This window comes from Bidens hawaiensis, unplaced genomic scaffold (genome assembly GCF_021521415.1).
Source record: "Bidens hawaiensis isolate Kalapana, Puna unplaced genomic scaffold, B.hawaiensis_p1.1 tig00055783_1, whole genome shotgun sequence".
Lineage (NCBI taxonomy): Eukaryota > Viridiplantae > Streptophyta > Magnoliopsida > Asterales > Asteraceae > Bidens > Bidens hawaiensis.
Genome location: NW_027500046.1, coordinates 32,215 through 48,860, shown reverse-complemented (window position 1 = coordinate 48,860; position 16,646 = coordinate 32,215).

The following is a 16,646-nucleotide window of genomic DNA, read 5'->3' as shown; positions in this document are numbered from 1 at the left end:
GAACAAGGTCCATGAGGTATCTTGTAACGATTTTTCTTGTCCAAAAGAATGCCACTACACTTAGGTTACCTTCGGTTTTCTTCTAATTTACTAACAGGCAAAATAGAAGTAACTTTTGAAAATCATGTACTTATTAATTTACTAACATGCAAAATAGAAGTAACTTTTGAAAATCATCACTAAAGTACATGCACGTGGCCCATTTCATCGTATCCACTCAAATTTCTTCAAGCAAAATAAAAGTTACTTTTGAAAATCATCACTAAAGTAGACATGCACAAACCGGGTTATATCCCAAACCGGTTCAGCTTACAAACCAGCCAAATCAGTCCGGATTGGTCAAGGCAAGGTCAAAACCAATTTGAAAGAAATTGGATCGGATTTAAACCGGTTCGTGACATAAAAAACGTTTTATTATTATTATTATTTTGTGTTCAAACTGGTTTGAGGGAATCAGATTACGAACTGGTCATGAACCGGCGAGTTGGGTCATGGATCCGGTTTAGGCTGCAACCACCATAGGGTTTGAAACTGGTCCGTCAGGGCCAAACGGTTTTTTTTTTTTTTTTGTACATGTCTAGTTGGTAGGATCGGAATACGGTTTTTGCATCACAAATTTCCAAAGATTTTTGTGACATTGTTAATATAAATTGGCCAAATTCTACATGCATTAGGCACTAAACAATGCATTAAAAAGTTAATAATACACGATGATTATATATTTATAGTATGAGCCTTGTAAGTCAAAATTCCAAAAAACACAACTAGCAGAATTAATGCTATGGTAGTTTGATTGCTTATGGCAGGGTGGGTATTTATGAGAGACGGTTGGAGGTAGATTTCTAGCATTCAATTTACTACTACCTATGTTTTCACATTATATGTGTTCATGATTTAAATACTAATTTACGAATATTTGTGTTTTGCAAACTTAATAATCAAGTAAGATGTCACATTGTCCTCTTCTCTAACAAAATAAAATATGTTTAACTAGACATGAGAGGATCTATTTTGAGAAAAAGAACATTCGTCCAAAGGATGCAAAGGTGGGTCCTCTGACCCTCTTTTTATACATTTCTAGTTTTTCTCTCACTTTTTATTTAACTTATTTTTTTTAACGTAATGATATATCTCGTTAAATTTAAAACGAGCAGGTAATTTTATATATCTCTAATGGTTTTAAATTATAAAATATTAGTATTAGTAAACTTTATAAGTTTACATGGTGTTTAATTATTTAGTATTTTAAACTTAAAGTTACATGCTTAGTATGTGAACATGATATTCTTTTATCAAGTTTTAATTAATGTAAATATATATTAGTGTAAAAGTTGAAACTCAATTAAAAATGTAAGTAAACTGACGAAGACATATTGTTTGTTTAGGTTTGCCTTTAGTATTAAAGAAAAATTAAAAACTTATGTAACATTAGGTTGCGGTGTTATCTAACTCCCTAAAACAAAGTTATAATTTGTTAAAAAAAAATAATTCATATAATATTTTATTTTTTGTTTTTGTTTCCATGCATTAATGTTTTCATTGTAAGCAAACGAGGAAGAGGGTAATAAATGAAAGCAGGTGGAGTTGGCAGCATCTCATCATCCATCACAGCGACGTATCAGTCGACAAAATGCAACTTTGGTCTTCCAATTACCTTTTTCACACTTCAATTTCTTAATAACAAACAACTCTTTCCACAATCATGCATGAAAATACGTACACCAGTCTGTACATAAGCAAGAAACAATTACACTTGTCACTAAATGATAAAAATCCTTGAAAATGTAATTTACATCATAAAGAAGAAGACACAACAAAATTTGAAAACATTGTTTACACTTAAAGAAGACTGAATCATTGTGACGTGTTGGAAATTGTGGCTAAGCCCGGATGACAAATCATTTTTGATAACAAAGTATTTAGTACTTTAAGATTGTTAAAGACGTTAAGGCGCGGATTCGTTTTTGTGGATGAAGAATAGGACCACATTGCATAGTTTAGTTTGGTCTAGTTGGTGTAGATTTAATGTTAAAAATCTACTGATGTAAGTTGCATGTAAGTTGTAACTATTTTGGCTGATTATTAAGTTCTTGCTAATTGTTTGGTTTGTGTTTTAATAGAGTGTCGTCGTTTAAGAAAAAGACCGAATAAAAAAAGGGCAATTTACAATATCAATCATCACCATAGAGACTCGCTCACAAGCGTTACCACCTAGGAGGAACTGATAAGTTAGCTAATAAGCTAGGGTATGTTTGGGGTTGCTTATTTTGACCTCTTTATAACTTATTAAATTTTCTGAATAGTTAATAAGTTGACAAGTTGTATGGATATGTCAAAGGACTTTTTATTTTAACTTTTAAAATAGCGTTAATAGGTTGATTTGGATACGTTAGTGATACGTGACTTATTAACTTATTATTACTAATTACCCTGTACACCCATCAAACCTCAAAACCAAAACAACTTTCTAAAAAAATAATCTTTCTGGTCATTTAGTTTGCCTCATCATATAAGCTAATTCATACAGTTTTTTTATAATTCATTTTAGGAAAGTCATAAGTTAATAAGTTATTTTGACAAAAAGTCCTTTTAAACTTAAATAAGCAAACCTAAACACACCCTAAACCTCTTATAGAAAAACCACTAAAAATATTTTAGTACTAAAATGTCTAAAATAAACATGATTCTTGATAATGTTAAAGGTGATAAGGATGCTTTTAAGGTAAAGTGAGTGCCATGGGTAGAGATTTGATTGTCCCGTTTGAGTAACTGGTATTGAGGGATCAATCAACTACCATAACGAATTGAATCGTGCTAGTATTAAAAATATAATTAGGATTACATGTGTTTGAAGCTAGTATTAAAAATATAACTAGGATTAAGCTTTGTCGAGGAGCATTCGGGAATTACTTGCTGAGTACTTGGTCTAGGCGGGGAATACTTGGGATTACTCATCGAGTACTCGATTGCCTAGACTAGTTTTCACAATGTTGGATGTCACGCACATCTGTATTGCCACAAAACGAATTCTCAATATTATATAAATCGCGTGTCGTGACGTTTTCTTTAACCATCCAAAGAATATTATTTTTATTATGCTATGAATCCACATTTTGACTACTTATTCATTCATTTTCAAAACATGATCGGAGATCAAATCTCTTAAAGAGGTTGGATAAAGGTTATAGACTTTCAAAAGAGTGAATAGATTCATGTAAATCTGCTATGGGACCCTAATTTTTGCATACGTACATGCAACTTCTTCATATACTTTCATAGCATGATATATGCTTTGATGTTGGCGATGGCGTGCCAATTAGTATATAAAACTTTGAAATTACATATTTTCACAAACCATGTTTAAAGAGCATTGTACATTTTGCATTAAAAACTTGTATTTTGGAGAAATATGTAATTTCAAAGGCTAGGAAGGGGAAATATTGAAAAATCTCATAAAACTAAAGAAAAAAAACCCCAAATATTATAGAATAACTAGCTTCGATCATTTTCGATCGGCCCCTTCAATCACAAGCTAAATATACATATCCAACTTTGTCGATTGTGAAATTAGAGATGGAGTAACAAAAATAAGAAAGAACACAACGATCAAAACTGTTCATCAAAGTTGATTTATTGGTTGATTACATATTGTTATTGTGTTGCTCAACATTACTTGTTTTTACAAGTAAACATTAGACATGTCAACCTGAAATACGACATAGACCTGACCCGACTCATGTACACAAACACATATAAATATACGGGTCAAGGGAATGCTCACATATTTAACCTACCAAACAAATATATTTTGTGTTGGGATAAAAAAACATTGGCAATAGAAACGTACAAATAACTAAATAATCATGATAATACTAGAGCAGTTGAATCAACTAATTGACACGAGTAACAACATTTTCGTCCCTTTTCATATCTTCAAATCCAAAATTACAATAAAAAATACTATATTTTCTCTATCCTTTTTAATTAAGTAATACTCTTTTACTGTTATCATTACATATTTTTTTTCTTAACTCACAACCACCATGTTAAAAAAATATTAAATAATTATAGATAGTGAACAATAAATTTTCAAATGCACAAAAAATAATACATTTTCTATCTCCTTTAAACCACCTCTAGTAAGGCGCTTCCCACCCCCATGTCGTCCCATAGTGTCAAGAACACCGTCCTTTGGGACGCTATTTTTTTTTGTAAATAAATGATAATAATAATAATAAGATAATAATAAGTTAAGACTCCACCCATTACACCCATTATATATATACTAAAAGGCAAAGTGGGCTATACTCGCAAAATACTACTATTTATAAAAGTTACAAGTAATTGAGCTTGGTGTATAAATTCTTACAACATCACATGGGATTTATTACATGTGTGGAACAAGAGTTTGTCATTTACTTTTTTGACTTTGGCAGTTTAGTGAGTAGTTTTTCTAAGAACTAAAAATACATCTTTGTTTTTTTATTAATGTTATTTACTTATTTAAATAGTTAATATAATACTACAGAATTAAATTTTGGCGATATCAATTTTTTTAGTTCAGCTACGGTAATACATTCAACCGAAGCTAACAAATTCGTGTCAATTCACTAACGCAATGTCCGTGACCGACAGCGTTCGGGTTTTACTGACTCGACACTGCAATGTCCGGGATCGACAACGCTCAGGGTTGGTGACTTTTTTGTTTTAGTCTGCTACCATAACAAATGTACCGAAACCGACAGACATATATGTATATTTATGTTATTTTCTTTCTTTATACTAAAACATTTTCACATATAGTTTTTTAAACAAAAGGCATAACTAAATTTAGAATCAACTAAAAAACGTAAAATAAAAGCGTGTTTAATTTCAAATAATTAAAAAAACTATAAGCGTATTTGTATCTTAGTCCAAATAGTTTGATTATTGGTCATTTTTTTATTTCTCTTTAAAAACAATTTTATGTATAAAGGCCCACTTCTTTTACTCATACATGGCCCTTATGGTTCTATGCATTCTCAGAGATGGCCCTGCATAAACAAATCCCAACTTCCCGGCGCAACGCGCCAAGTAAAGCGCTAGTTTTAGCTATAAAGCCCATATGATGACGTGACGTTACATGACGCATAACGTTCCAACAGGGGCTTCATCCACCACAAATGGTCTTACTCACAACCTCTTAAACCACTTCCAAATTATAAAAAGGACGCTCACATTATTTGATGGATAGGATGTGAAATCCAGCTCCTTACCTCACCTTTTCATGAACTATTTTGTCACATGAAACGGATTCTATCTTTCAATATTTGTATTTTGAGTGATTGGATTCCAGTTTTCACACTTTATAATTTTCAGATGGGATTCATGTCACTTTTACACACCCTACGCTCAATCTATGTGGCAGATAGAATCTTTAGGGTGATTGATTTATGCAAAGAAGAAAAGACCCATGATTTCTTTCTTTCTTCGTTATCATAATCGTCACATAGACCTTGTGGTTGAATAATTATGGCTAACACCTTTCTCCAACCCCTAAATACTCACATATCCAATTCTCCATGCGTTGTGTACAACTCACTCTCCTTTGAAAACAAGAACCGTACACTGTTTTCAAGATTGCCATGATACCATCCACCCTCTTTAATATTTGCCATCTAGTTTAACTGTCCTGTACTCTCACTCTCTCTCTCTAGACGACTCTCTGTATCCCATCATTATCATCTTGAATAAATAACACCCATCTGTCTTCTTTATATGCTCACCATAGTTTGTAATAAGTTGTGTTTTTTAACATTAGGGTTTCATAAATTCTTTCATGAAGGTTTAATAAAGAGTTTTCATCAGATTTCTTTGGCATTCTGTCCACCTCCTGGTTTATTAATCATGTATGCAAAAAGAAAAAGAAAAAGAAAAAAGAAAAACTGTTTTGTAATCAGGGTTTCTTGAACAAAAAACAATCTTATGCAAGATATTTTTTTTTTCTTTGTGTGTGTGAAATATGTGTGTGTAGTTAGAGTGTGGAGGTGGACATACTGTCAATGGAGCTCTGTTGGTATCTCTTTGTAAAACCATCTTGAATCTTTCATGTATATATATGATCATCATCCTTCAACACTGCTGTCAACCTTTTTCAAGAAAAGGACAATGTACTTACCTTGTTTCTCATTATTACAGCTTGTCTAGTGTATGTTTTTCTATGTTTTGGCTTGTTGGATAGAGTTGTAACTTGTAAGCATTATGTTTTTGCAGTACTGGTGTGGTGATCCACACCAAAAGGTAATGTTTGTGTAAATGATCATCATCAAAAGTAAAGCACTTGCCTTTTTCCGTAAGTCATCCCTTTGACCCCTCAAACTTCAAAGTAAAAAATCTAGTTTTGTATTTTTAAATGCACACATAAATGTATTTATATTTTTATTTCTTTTCAGTTTGTATAATCCTTGTGGGTGACAACTGTGGAAATATCAATTGAAAGGTCCAAAAAAGATCTATAGTTCTCAATGTACTTGATCTTCTGTCTGTTTATTCTCTAAAAGCGAGTAGGGTTTCGTTAAAGGTTAATGTTTGATAGGTAATTTACTTGTATAAATTGCTATTATATTTATTACAAAAACTATTTTCAACTGCTTGTAACAGTTTGAATCATATGGAACTTGTTCTTTGTTATCTCACATGTTTGTAGATTGCAGATTACATTTAGGATAATTTGAGTGTGCTTAGATCTATAAAACCTTGTAAGCTCATAATTGCTAATTTTTTTTAATCCTTTTTAAATAATATGTTTGGTGTTTTAATTTCTTGGTTTATCTGTTTATGGTCATTGAGATGTTTGATTTCACACACTAAAAAGCAGCGGCAACTAATATGACTGTGTAGTAACTAACGTTGGATATAGTTTAAAGCTTCTTGGGATAGGATTGATTAAGAATTAAGAATTAATACTTCTGGTATATTTTCATTAAAAATTAATTTTAATATATAATTGTGTTAACTTTTATTAAATAATATGTTTGTTATATAATCCACAAATCCTTGAAAAAACTCCTTTACAACATGTTGAGGTTTATATGTTTGGAGTGGCGTTTGATTTGTTAAAACAATTTGATTTGTTACAACAATATATCAGTGGTAATATATCAGTGGTAATTAAGGTGAGAGTTGTATGCTTGGCAACGCATTCGTTTGTGTTGAAGCGCAATTACAACTTTCAATTTTGGTTACAAATAATAATCTTAGTCTAACAAATTTTATCAAGACTGATTATTTATGATGACATGACGTATAATTAGGGGTGCCAAACCCGTGTACCCGAACCACCAAACCTGTTTAACATAACCGGATTAGAAAACGTGTTCTAGTCCGGTTCTGTATCCTCCCAAAATCTTGAATGTTGACTGTTACAATAAAATTCAAATATTGATTTAAAAATTCATCGATAACATGCAGCTTGTATTGTATATATGACTAACTTGTTAAATCTCTAGTACTAAAACTTATATATGACAAGTTGTTAAATCTCTAGTACTAAAACCCTATAAACTGTATCTTTGTTACTGATTATAGTCTCAATTGCCATCCTTAATAGGTGTTTCTATTTGCAAATGTGCTTATTGTTGGTGTGTTATAACATGTTATCACACAGAAACATTTTTGTTGACTTGGGGAAACCGTTTGAAGCGTAACATGCTAGGAGCATGCTGTTTTGAATATGATCTATGAGTCATGCAAGTGCAAACCGGTTTCATGGGAAGCCCTCCTAACCGGTTCTGGTCTGGGTCGGTCCGTTCGTGCCCGTCGGCCATCACACACCCCTACATATGATGTGACAGTTGCGCATCAATGCCTTGGATTTTTCAAATTTATTCAGGTTTAAATTTTTCTTAAGGAAATACAAGGCCTGTGTGTTTATACATAAACGATGATATAGGTGCAAACACATGAAATTTGTGTTGCCTCGTTCCATAACATTTGTGATGTATCGTTTTCGATAATTTTTTCCCTTTCTTTCCTTGAAACACAGGGAGTACTATAACCTACATAAATGAAGATGGCACACCAATTATGTCAGGGGATTCATGATCTTTCAATTGTATTTGTATTTGCAGCTGTATTATTTTCAAATGGCACGTATAAACTCGTTAGTTTTTAATTTGAATAAAATATCTGGCTCTTACCAAAATAAATTATAATCTATTTAGTTATTGGTACTATACAAATAATATGTCTTGTAATTGTGAAAATATAAAGTGGGGGTCGATAGTTTTAATAAAAGGTTAGTGTCCTCAACTCCTCATTTTACTAAAACACTAAGGGGGTGTTTGGTACAGAGAATGGAATTGTAGAGAAATGAAATTGCAGAGAAAGGGAATTGGTCTGGAGAATGAGAATTGACTGTTCTGTTTGGTAGTACAGAGATTTCAGTAGAGAAATATAGCTGAGAATCATTTCTCTTGTTTGGTACATAGACAAATATGCAGCTCAGACGTCAAATAGGGAGTCAACAAGTATACAAATATATTAAAAAAATTAAGGTTAAGTGAATTGCCAATATAATTACACACTATACCTCTCCTGCTTCAGATGATTTTCGTTTCGTACAGCGCACGTGATGTGATTCATCAACAATCAATACAGCCCACTTTTGCTTTAAAATGCTCTTCTTCAAATGATGCAGCATTGTATAAGATATGACAACGACTTTTGGAGACCTTGCTAAGTTTTCAGGATTATTTACATGACCAAAAACTGGAAGACAATGCAATTACAGAAACAAAGCATCAGCTATTATAAGTTGCTCAAAAAGATATAGTTCTTACATTTACTAATTGTAATTTATGCCAATGATACTATTTGAAACAAGCTGAGATGACAAATAAAATGTGTATTTGCATCAGGTAAAACATGCACATGTTGAAGAGATAGTACTACCCTAAACTCCTAAAGAACAGACACTTACATTAAGACAAGAAAAACCAACCAACAAAATCATCATCAATATACAATCCAAAAACTAGTTATATACCCTATTTCCATATATTATTTGTCACTTTCTTAGATCATCAAGACTCGGGTACTATTATACATAGTGTAAGGAGGAGCAAGTACACTTCGAACCAGTTGCGCCTCTCATGATGCATTCCTCGATACCGAACATCACGGTTAACTTTAAAAAAAAACAGCTCACAGTCGAATTTAAAATTTTTCATCATCTGTATGCTAGTTTCAACTGCAACGCTATTAATTAAAATAAAATAACAGGATAACCCCTAGTTGAGAAAGATACCTAGATGAATATCAGAAGGCAAACAAGATGGAAGCCAATGCTCCAACTCTTCTGCCCATGTATATCTCAAAATAGCCGGGCACACGACTAGAATTGGGCCTTCATTCATGAAACAGCTTGCAATTGCAATGGCCTAAAATCAAGCAAACAACTAAGTCAATGTATACTAGTTATCATCTGATTACAATTATTATTACCTGAAGTGTTTTTCCGAGGCCCATTTCATCAGCAATGAGACACCTACCGCCCCTACGCAATCCAAACTTGACACCTTCAATTTGGAAGGGAAGCATCACCTCCAAGAGAGACTTTGAAAGTCCTCCCATTAACTCGTCTACTTTCTGTTCGGACAAGTGTTCAGGCCTGCAGGGCTCCCATCTTCCCTCAACATAAGCACGTGATAATACGCTTACAGCTCTGCGCGTCACGTAAGGGATATATTCATACTCAATGCGCTCAGTCTTTAACGCTTTGACAACAGCGTCATAATCTTTCAAATGGAACACGCATGCCTCTCCACCGACATGAGTTTGTGTGTAATGCGATGGAACCACTTGGTGAATTAGGGCAATAATAATCAATAGAATAGAATGTAAGGAGGATTAATTAATAAATAATAAAACATACAATAGGGAGGCAGTGGGTTAACTTCTGGAAGCAATCGGCTTCACCGGGAAACGAGTAGCCGTCGACGGGCAATGGCTTGACGGAGAAGGAGTCCGGCGAGGAAATCTCGAGGCGGACGATGAATTTGTGAGTGGGTTTTTGGCACTTGGTTAGGTTCCAGGGTTCTTCGTGGTGTCCTGGTGACTTGCGCTTAAGAGGACGTGAGGCTGAGAAATGAAATCAGAGAAATCCAATTCTCAGCTTTTTTTAGAGAAACAAAATCAGAGAAATGGAAATGGTTTATTTCCATTTCTCACCTCTTTCTTTCATAAACAAACAAGAGAATTCTTTCCAATTCCATTTCTCACCCCTCAATTCCCTCTACCAAACACCCCCTAACAGCTTAAGCTATGGGAAATGGTTAATGTCTTTTAAAAGGTATTTTTCGTCACATCAACATCACTTCTTTTTATTATAAAGCAAGTGTAATGGATAATGTTTCTTAATGCCTTTCAATTGCTGCCACTTCTAGACATGTGTTTTAGTGTTTTAATGTTTTATTGTTAAAAATGTTCACGTCTTATTGTAACGCCCGATAATGCCTCTGGGAATGGCGCAGGTTTTTTTTTGTCTACCTATATAGGGCCCATTATGTTTGACCTAAACCACATTTAGTTCGCATTAGTTGATTCCTTACCCGGTTAGCGAAACATAAATATACATTTATTGTAGCCATGCTCATAAATATGTTTATTTTTCTTTTGTTTTTGAGTTTTAGTGTAATATACTAATCCACTAACTCCTAGCTTTTTGGATGATAAAATTATATAACAATAATAATAAGAAATATATTTACAAAATTTAAGCAGGTACTTTATATCAAACTACGTCATACGGGTGTATGTGGTTACCCAAAATATGACATGTAATTATCTCATAGATGGTTTTAATATCGGGTAAGAGATTTTAGATGATCAATAATCGTCCAAATTATTTGTTAAAAACAGAGTGGCACGCAAGGGAAATAAGTAACGCACTTGCACAGACAAATATCACATAGTAGCAGAGAATATAAACATAAAGGAAACAAGAACTTTAACGTGGTGGTCCTAGCATGTCACCTGTTGGTAATTAATTAACCGAGTCAGGCTTATTGGGTACGGGCCTAACTGCCTAAGTATCTCATTAAGTTGTATGGGGTTAAGAGGCTTTAGGGTTTAATTAAGATGACTTGTTAGCCCAGTTAGGTTAACATAATAAATACATCAACCAAGTTAGGATTGTGTATTATGAAAATTATTGTAATCAGGTTTTTTGAGTTATATTTTGCTGGTTATAATAAAAGTCAGAATATTCTATATTGTTCGTTAATTATCGTTTATCAATCTTGAATTGGTATCAGAGCCCGGTTCAAGATCACGATAATTAACGATTCAGTTAACGAAGAAGGTGTTTCGATCCAAGCTGCCGCCACCAGCCGACTTGCGATCATCGACCGAGCATCCGGGTCGATCATGAGCCCGTCACCGCCAAGAAGGATAGAAACCGAGTTGTTGCTGCGTACGAACGAACGAGTTAGGTTCGATCTTAGTTTTGCCGCTATTATTGGTACGTCAATTTGCAAGAAGTTATTTTGCTTGCTGTTGATTGGTGGAACAAGGAAACAAATTGGGTAGGTTGACTTTTGGAGTTAGTTTACGTGTGTGGTGTTACAAAATAACAATATTGATATATAAATATATCAAGTTTGGTTTTTTTTTGCATTATATCGATTGAAACAGTGGGGTTTTCGATTGGTTGTTTTTCAAACAAGTTTGGTTTGATCAACCATGAGTGACTCGACTACACCGCCTCCAAAGGGAAATGAGAACGGGCCGTCTTTCGTTCAGTGTCTGATGCTAACTTCAACAAACTATACCGTGTGGGCTATGAGGATGAAAGTAGTCCTAAGAGTTCACAGAGTTTGGGACACCATCGACCCGGGTGTCTCCGATGAAGAAAAAAACGACATAGCTACGGCCTTGTTGTTTCAATCCGTACCCGAAACTTTGATTATGCAAATTGAAGAACAACAAACTGCTAAAGCCATGTGGGATTCGATTAAAAACCGACACTTAGGCGCCGATCAGGTTAGGGAAGCACGTCTCCAAACCTTGTCGATGGAATTTGATAATATGAAGATGAACGAGTCGAATTCCATAGATAACTTTGCGGGCAAGTTATCGAGTGTTGCCTCGAAATCCGCAGCTCTTGGCGAAGTATAGATGAAGCGAGGTTGGTAAAGAAGTTTATCAAAAGTCTCCCGAGGTCGAAGTATATTCAGATGGTTGCTTCGCTTGAGCAAGTGTTGGATCTCAATAAGACGGGATTTGAAGATGTTGTAGGCGAATCCGAGAAAAAGATATTCAAGGGGGTGACCAAGGTAAACTGTTATTCGGTAATTATGATTCATCTAAACATAGGAATTTTAAATCTAATAGGGGGCGAGGACGAGGAGGTCGAGGCCGAACTAATGGCCAAGACCGAACCCCTAGTACCAAACAAGGGTCATCAAGTCGGGAAAAAGAAAAGGTGAAAAAAGATCGGTCAAAGATTCTATGTTACCGCTGTGACAACTTGGGTCACTTTGCATCTAGTTGCCCGGATCGAGTTCGTAAGATTCAAGAAGCAAACAAAACCGAAGTCCGTGAAAATAATGATGATGCAGCATATATGCATCAAGTTATGTTCTTAAATGAACAAAACCTAATACCGAAGAAATATGAGACTGAACCGGTTGAAGATAATGTATGGTATTTGGATAATGGGGCGAGTAATCATATGACGGGAAACCGGTCATATTTTTTGGAATTGAACGAGAACATAACCGGGAGGGTTAAGTTCGGAGATGGGTCGTATGTTAAAATCAAGGGAAAAGGGTCGATTCTTTTCCAAGGAAAATCGGGCGAACAAGATTTGCTAACCGAGATTTATTACATTCCAGAGTTAAAAAATAATATAATGAGTCTCGGTCAAGCAACAGAGTCCAGATGTGACATTCGGATGAAACATGATCTTTTGACCATGCACGATGAGAATGGGAGGTTACTCATGAAGGTCACGAGATCCGCAAACCGGCTTTATAAGATAAGAATGAAGATTGGAGCTCCCGTGTGTTTGCAATTAAAGATCGAAGATGACGCATGGCGTTGGCATGCAAGACTTGGGCACAGCAATTTCGAGTTAATGAAATCGATGGCTAAGAAGGATCTAGTACGAGGTTTACCACATGTGGAACACGAAAATCAGTTGTGTGAATCGTGTTTGGTGGGTAAACAAACGAGGCGTTCATTTCCGGCCACAGCCTCGTTTAGAGCATCCCGACCTTTAGAATTGGTTCATGGCGATTTGTGCGGTCCAATAATCCCATCCACTATCTCTGGCAATAGGTATGTCTTTGTTATTATAGATGATTACTCACGATATATGTGGACATTTTTATTGTAGGAGAAAGGTGAAGTGTTTGAAAGTTTTAAGAGGTTTAAAGCCCTAATCGAGACGGAGGCGGGTTTACCAATGAAAACTCTCCGAACCAATAGGGGAGGAGAATTCACTTCATATGATTTTAATCGGTTCTGCGATGAAAGTGAAATTATTCGGCATTTAACCGCTCCGTACACGCCACAACAAAATGGTGTGGTAGAAAGACGAAACCGAACTTTAATGGGGATGGTGCGGAGTATTCTAAAGGCGATGCAGGTTCCGAATTATATGTGGGGAGAAGCGGTCTGACATTCGACATTTTTAATTAATCGGGTCCCAACTTGAGCCCTAGTCGATCAAACGCCATATGAAAGTTTCAAGAAAAAGAAACCGATTATTGAGCATGTTCGAGTATTTGGGTGTGTGGCGTATGCTAAGGTTGATAGTGTACACCTAAAGAAATTTGATGACAGGTAGAGACTGCTCGTTTATCTCGGGTCGGAGACGGGTTCAAAAGCTTACCGTCTTTACAACCCGAACACCCGGAAAATTGTTGTTAGCCGGGACGACGTGTTTGATGAAAATATAGGGTGGAATTGGGTAAAGAAAGTCGAGACGAATGACTACAAGCCGGGTATGTTTACTACGGTTTGGGGGGGTGCGATTGACAATGGAACTGGTCAAATCGAACCCACTTTTGAAGACACGTTTGGAAGCAACCCGAATAGCCCAAGCTTCGAAACTCCATCATCGGTTCAACCCGAGTCCAGCGGTTCAGTTGAGCCGAGTCATAACGAGGCTACTTCCTCTGCCAACTCGCAAGTTCAGTCGATGAGTAATGGGTCGCAAGTCCATTTGGGTGAAACCGAGGCCCAAACGGGTCTAAGACGTTCAACCCGAGTTTCGGTTTTACCAAGAAGGTTGCAAGAAGATTACGTACTACAGGTTAGTTCTGATTATGAGCAATTACTCTTAGCAGCAAGTGGTGAACCGAGTAACTATTTTGAGGCTAAGTCGAACCAAGAATGAGTTCGTGCCATGAATGCCGAGATTGATTCGATAAATAAAACAAGACGTGGAAGTTAGTTGAACTTCCAAGGGGTGCTAAATGTATCGGGTTGAAGTGGGTATTCAAAATTAAAAGAAATGCGAATGGAACGATAAACAAGTACAAAGCTCGGTTGGTTGCAAAGGGTTACGTGCAACAACCCGGGATCGATTTTGATGATGTTTTCGCTCCGGTAGCCCGAATCGAGACTGTTCGGCTACTAATCGCATTAGCCGCATCTAACGAGTGGGAAATCCACCATCTTGATGTGAAAACGGCTTTTCTGCATGGTGAATTGAAAGAAGTTGTGTTAACTTCGCAACCCAAAGGATACGAAAAGAAGGCGAGGAGGTAAAAGTTTACAAGTTGTCAAAGGCCTTGTACGGGTTGAGGCAAGCTCCTCGAGCTTGGAACACAAAGCTCGATAACATCCTTAGAGATATGAAGTTTAAAAAATGTTCCAAGGAACAGTCGGTTTTCCGAAAGTCGGGCGGGAAACATTTTTTAATTATAGCCGTTTATGTTGATGATTTATTTGTGACAGGTACAAGCTCGAGTATTATTTCCGAGTTCACGAAGGGTATGTCGACCAAGTTTGAAATGTCGGATCTCGGGAAGTTAACCTACTATCTTGGAATCGAAGTATTCCAACGAGAGGATGGGATAGTAACTTCACAAGAAGGATACGCCAAACGAATTTTGAAAGAGACCGGCATGCAAAACTGTAATCCGGCTCATGTCCCGATGGATCATGGTGTGAAATATTTGAAAGCCGAGAATGAAGTCGAGCTCGATGCAACCGAATATCGAAAGATGGTGGGTTGCTTACGGTATTTATTACACACTCGTTCGGATATGGCGTACTCTGTGGGTATTGTTAGTCGATACATGCAAAGTCCACATGAATCTCATGGTATGGCAATACGACACCTTTTGAGATATTTGAAGAAAACGACAAGTTATGGGATCAAGTATGGGAAGAACGAGCCAAGACGACTTGTCGGGTATAGTGATAGTAGTCACAACATAGATGAGGATGATAGTAGAAGCACCACCGGGCACGTGTTCTGTTATGGGCAATCTCCAATTACATGGTGCTCGCAAAAGCAAGCAACAGTTGCACTTTCATCGTGTGAAGCCGAGTACATGGCGGCTTCGGCAGCCGCTTGTCAAGCTGTATGGCTCCGAGAGTTGTTGAGCGAGTTGACTAGAGAAGAATTGCATAAAGTTGTATTGAAGATCGATAACACGTCCGCAATTGCCCTTGTGAAAAATCCGGTTTTTCACAATCGAACAAAGCATATAAAATCCCGTTTTCATTTTATTCGAGATTGCTACAACGATGGCGAGGTTGATGTTGAGCACATTAGCGGGAAAGAGCAATGAGCAGATATCCTCACTAAAGCACTCGCAAGAATCAAGTTCACGGAGATGCGCGAGTTACTTGGAGTTGAAGACCTCCCGAAATCCGACTCAGAAATTAGGGGGGTGAATGTTGGTAATTAATTAACCGAGTTGGGCCTATTGGGTCCGGGCCTAATTATCTCATTAAGTTGTATGGGGTTAAGGCGCTTTAGGGTTTAATTAAGATGACTTGTTAGCCAAGTTGGGTTTACACTATAAATACATCAACCAAGTTAGGGTTATGTATTATGAAAGTTATTGTAATCAGGTTTTTTGAGTTATATTTTCCTGGTTATGATAAAAGTCAGATTATTCTATATTGTTCATTAATTATCGTTTATCAATCTTGATCACCTACATACACGCCACGAATTGCAACTAGGATTTTTCTAATTAGCACAGATTACAATTGCAATAGGGGCATGTATAAATCAATATGTAGGGCTAATTACTTGATAAACAAGAAACCAGGAGGTGCACAAAAAACCTGAACCCGAAACTAGAGGAAAAAATAACCCGGAACCTGGTTTTTTAATATCCGAACTTGTACCTGAACCTACTTGTAGGGTACGAACAAGGTATGCATTTCAGTACCAAAACCCGTACCCGATTTGTACCTGAGAATACCTGAAAACCGGAACTGATTGCATACCCGGAACCGGATTTTTCAAATACCCGATCTATACCCGAAAAATACCCCTAAGCAGTGCAACCTCTTAAAAAAATCCAATCTATACCCAAAAAAAACCCTAAAAACCTGAAAATAGGTTTATTCAATACCCAAAAATAGGGTATTCATATTCAAATATCCGGTTTACAATACCCGGTTTTATACCCGAC